The 5,670-nt window shown below is 41.4% G+C and overlaps 1 pseudogene; it reads left to right on the forward strand.

Moving 5' to 3' along the window:
- The first annotated feature begins 1,148 nt into the window (after positions 1-1,148).
- On the forward strand, positions 1,149-1,544 carry LOC118092067 (small integral membrane protein 14-like; annotated as a pseudogene).
- The last annotated feature ends 4,126 nt before the right edge of the window (positions 1,545-5,670 follow it).

A 5,670-nucleotide genomic window follows, 5' to 3' on the forward strand; every position in this document is an offset into this window, starting at 1 on the left:
TGAACAAAAGGACACTAATACACAAAACTCAAGGAAGAAAAACAACTTTATTTAGATTTTGATATCGCTGACGTCTGCCGCATCTCCAACCGAGTTGCCTGAAACAATAAAGGAATGTACATAAGCATCAACTGGACTATCACCAGGAACTGTCACCTTTTGTTTTTCCTCATCAAGGACTATCAACTTGTTTGTCCTCACCGGATAGCCCTCCTCCCAAATCCATTTATCGCCTTTCATACAATTGTGTAACATGTACAGAAAAACCTATAAAACTGTCAACCTTCCTTTGTTCTGGGTTCTTCACTCCGTGCTGCTGCGTGAGAGGAAGGACCCTGTTGCAACAGTTTTTTTATTCTTTAATAAACTGTACTTTGCTTTTGACAGCCTTAGTTTGGTCTCTGTCATTCTACGGCCAGCGGCAACATCGTGCCTGCTTGCCTGGATCCTTGGGCTCTCCCTGGGTCAGGATCCATTTCTCTGGGTTCATAGGAACCAGCTTAAAATTTTACTTCAACATGTATAACACCTGAGCATGGATTAATTTGGTTTTACCTCTACGGTGCCACATGGGTCACTTTAAGAAGGATATTCTGTATCCTCGGATTGCCAACACCTGCAACTGAAAACAATATTGTGCTTGTCCATATAACCCCACATTGTAACAGTTACTGTTTGTCGCAGCTCCTACTTTGCCAGAGATCCACTATCTTGTCACATACATCACATATGGTATGTACAGTTGTTTATGGTATTTATAGTATTCTTTTTGAGAAAATGTGTGTGATCACAACATTGTATGATTTTACATTACCCAGCACTTGTACTACTGATGAAGCCCAGGACGGCGAAACGAGGCTAATATTCCGGAAATCCTTGTCTTAGACTTTGTGAAAGGATTCTGTGGAACTATAACAACTCTTCTTGTGGATTGCATGGACCTGATGAAAAGACGCAGGTGGATCTGACACTAGCACATGTTTAGCCTAAGATGCCCTTCCGGCCAAGAGAGGACAAAGGCACTGTCTCTATATGGGATAGTTTCCAGGTGTATGTTACTTTTCTAAGCTAAGTCTGCCTTCTGGGATCCACCAGAAACACCAGGCAAAAAGCAGAGTGACTCCGCAGCTGCGCCGGCTGGCGTCTTGGGCCTGCGCCTCCTGCTCTCCAGATCCGAGCAAACCCGGTGTTCCGTTATCAAGGACCGGTTTTAGCTTCACCTGAATAGCCATGGCAGAAGGTGGATTTGATCCCTGCGAGTGTATCTGCTCACACGAACATGCCATCAGGAGGCTGATCAATCTGTTACGGCGATCCCAATCCTACTGCACAGACACGGAATGCCTTCAGGAACTGCCAGGACCCAATCCGTCTGCTGATAATGACATCAGTGTGACAATGATAATGGTGGGCTGGTTCTGGTTCTGGCACTGGTACTAAGAAGACATTTTACAGCTGAAAAACCATCCAGCCCACATAACGGACAAGAACCGCCAGCTCCACCTGTGGACCAGACCGTACTGGAGGAAGCTCAGCGCCTGTAACCTTGCACGACCAAAAGAACGAACGTGACCAGAATACTCCTCTATGTCGCACACAGTACTGTTTTGCTCCACACATATAAAATTGTTTTGCACCCCTTCCCATTATATTTGAATAAGTTAACACGTGGCATTTTTGCAGGTGTTAATTGGACTCTATGCATTGCACTTTGCAATAAGATCCAAAAGGAAACGAAAGCCTACGGTAGTTGCCATTTTTTCAAACAAATTGTACTTTCCCTGCATATGGCTAAAGTTGCAAAAATGCACACAGTCCACCAATAATGTCTCCGTGATCTGTGTACATTTATGGGGTGGAGGGAACTGCAACGGAAGTTCCCATTGAATGTGCCATTATCTATAGAGTTGATGTAGAACAGGGGTGGCTAATCTGGGCTCCTCTTAATATTGCTGGACTAAAACTCCCAGCATTTCCAATCAGCATGGCCAACGGTCAGGGATGGTGTAAATTATTGTCTGGCAACATCCAACTGGCCACATGTTAGCCTCCCCAATTTAGAAAATCCCAAAGAGAGGGCAAAGGATCTGTCTCCTTATGTTATAGTTTCCAGGTACAGGTTACAGGTAGGTAGCCGTGTTGGTCTGGATCGAAGTAAAATAAAAAAATTCCTTCAGTAGCACCTTAAAGACCAACTAACTTCAGAAGAAGTTACTAACCAACTAACTTCAGAAGAAGACCAACTAACTTCAGAAGAAGTGTGCATGCACACGAAAGCTCATACCAAAATAAAAACTTAGTTGGTCTTTAAGGTGCTACTGAAGGAATTTTTCCAGGTACAGTATATTACTTTTCTAAGCCAAGTCTGCCTTCTGGAATCCTATTATGAACAGAATTATGTGAGTAAACTCTTTTTATACTCTTATAGAAGACTGTGTCGTGTCACATATTTTAGGAGGGAATAAAGGGGAAAATACCAGGACAATATTATTACAGAGGTTTTAGCGAACCTGAGCAACGCATCTGTTGTGTGACTTTAAAAAGGGGGAATGTCACTCTGCTAAATTGTAGAAGTTGTTAACACAAGTTGGAATAGGATATAATCAAACAATATATCAATATATATAACCCACAGGGCAGAGAGAGTACAGTACATCTCTCACAATGGTCTATCGATGCTTGTGGCTAACCTTTTCGCTTTTAAAAGTGTTTTTTATCTGTTTGTGCTTCTATGCTATGGCTTTTATCTTATTAACTTTGCAAACCGCTTCGATACATTTTGTGATTTTAGTGGTATTCCTACCTTTATAATTAAATGAAACGGGTTAAAAATAAATTTAAAAATGGTGAGAGTGCTGCTGTTGCGTATCCTTAAAATCAGTTTTTGCGCACGCATCGACCAGCCCTAGTCAGTGTAGTATGCTAGTGGCTACATTTCCCATTCAATGGATCAAATCATGCCATTTCACCCTTGGCATTTTAACTCCCGATGTGCCTGTGTGTGTCACCAAACGGGGTCTGTGCGATGCCAACATTCTGTGCTTGTTCATGAATGTGACAGGTGCAAATAAAAGGGGACGGAGCTGGCACAACAGATGTTCCAAATTAATAGACACCAGATGCAGGAAAAGTGAACGGGGCGAAGGAAGAGTTCAAAGGCAGCCTATTGGGGAGAGGAAGCTCCTCTAAAAGAAGTGATGATGGATCGCACGTAGATAGAAGGGCGTGCTTCTATTAGATTGTACAGAGAGAAGTGTAGGCTTTCATTGCCAAAGTATGGGATATATTGAGAAAAACAAGTTTACGGTGCCAGGTCTTGCTTTTTGCTGCAAAATGGGGTTCACACCCAATTTTACATGCTGCAGGAAAAGCATTCCCTTGTGCCTGATGCTCAAGAATATTTAATTTGTAATTTAATATAATATAATTATATTTAAAGAAACAGGTTGAGAAGTCGAATCTTTTAGCAGAGGCATGAAGGGCACAAAATGTGAACAAGAAAGTAAAAAAGAGAGCTATAATAGGTTAATGTATGTAGTATACCAAAGAAATTTAAATCATGATATAGGAGCGGTTTGAAGTCACCAAATGGTAGAGGGGGGGTGAGGGGAGTGGGGAAAAAAAGGGGGTTATTATCAGGTAACCTTAAAAAAATTCATGTATTTATCGTGTGTTTATTTTTATGTTATTATTTATCCTTAAATTATGATTTTGTATTTGGTTATGTTATGTTTATTGAATTGATGCTTTTGAATTGATGGTGCTGGAGGAGACTCTTGAGAGTCCCATGGACTGCTAGAAGATCAAACCTATCCATTCTTAAGGAAATCAGCCCTGAGTGCTCCCTGGAAGGACAGATCGTGAAGCTGAGGCTCCAATACTTTGGCCACCTCATGAGAAGAGAAGAATCCTTGGAAAAGACCCTGATGTTGGGAAAGATGGAGGGCACTAGGAGAAGGGGACGACAGAGGACAAGATGGTTGGACAGTGTTCTCGAAGCTACGAACATGAGTTTGACCAAACTACGGGAGGCAGTGGAAGACAGGAGTGCCTGGCGTGCTATGGTCCATGGGGTCACGAAGAGTCGGACACGACTAAACAACAACACAAATTATGATTTTGTATTTGGTTATGTTATGTTTATTTTTTATTTATTCTTATATTATTTGGATTCAGTCTTACTTTAATTTCAGTTCCGAGAATTTGTTATTTAATTTTTTTTTGTTTGAAGTTGTGAGTATTATGTTTACTATGTTGCTGTTTTTCTGTTGTGTTTTCTTTTACGTTACTGTTTTTCATTTTCATTTTTTGTTATTGTACATTTTGTATATGTTTCTTTTTAAAATACTTAATAAATATTTTTTTTAATATTTTTTTTTTAAAAAGAATATTTAATTTGTGAACACATATCTGCAAAATCTGGAATCCTAAAGCAGGTTGTGGAAGTCATGACAGTTAAATTATGGGCTATAAAATTATACAGGGATGGGCATCCTCTTTAATCTTTAATCTACCTGCTTCTATGCAGCCGTGCAGCCATCAGCAAAAGTACTTAGAATGTAATTTGACTGATGTCCTTGGAGATAAATAACCAAAATGGATTTGGTCTTTTAAACCTATTTTCAAAGAAACCGCAACTCAACAAGGAAATACATCATTTAGCAAGGAAACGAAGCAAACAGGATTATTCTTGGGAGTGTCTGCTTTCGCACGCCTAACAAACTTTAACAAGGTTTTATTCACAGATACAGTCTTACAGTTTGCAAAGATACATTTTTACCCGTAACCATTGTCTTTCTCTACAATGTGGCAAGAAGAGATTGTGAAATGCCTGGGATTTGCGTGGGAAAATAGATCACACCTCCTCCCCTCCCAGAAATGTCCGAGTTAAATAAAATCCTGTTGCTACACGAACTTTCTATTTTATGTACAGTACTTGTATGTTTTCCCTGGTTATTTTAGTTGGGGGGGGGGGAGTTAGGACGTTTCCCTTTCTAAAGCGGCCCTTTTGCCCATTTAAGACTGCACCCTGCAGGGAGTGACAGAGGAATAACAAAATAAAAAAAAATCCCTCCAGTAGCACCTTAAAGACCAACTAAGTTTTTATTTTGGCATGAGCTTTCGTGTGCATGCACACTTCACCAGAGGAATAACAATTTACTTTATCCAGTTTCAGCGAGATTGCCTAGGGAACACCGTAGGGGGCGCTGCTGAGGATTTCCTTGATCCAATCAGCTCAGAGAAAAGGGGTCTTTTCCTTTCCCCGGGCAGCGCTTGGCTTTTGAGGTACGGTCCAACGGGGAGCGTTTATTTATATGCACCCCTTATGTGCATGTGGTTAGGGGTGCAATTCTCATGGCACCCTGAAGGGAAAAAATTGCACACTCCTGTGTACAAAAATAAAATGGCAATCTTTATTTTTTTTTTGCTGGTGCTAGAGGAAAATCGGGGTGGGCAGGCTGAGTCTTTTGGTGGAGTTACCCTACCTAGATGCATGGGAAAGTGAGGAGAGGGACGGAGAGACTACCTGGACTTGGCTGGCTGGGGGGAGAGAGAGAAATGGTTGCTGGGCAGGAAAGGGGGGAACCAAAGAGTTCCGGAACGAAAGGTGCTTGCTGCTTGCAGCTGCGGGGGAGAGATGAGCCAGCTGCACCAGCTGTGGTTGCACTT

This window comes from Zootoca vivipara, chromosome 12, assembly GCF_963506605.1.
Source record: "Zootoca vivipara chromosome 12, rZooViv1.1, whole genome shotgun sequence".
NCBI classification, from domain to species: Eukaryota; Metazoa; Chordata; class Lepidosauria; order Squamata; family Lacertidae; genus Zootoca; species Zootoca vivipara.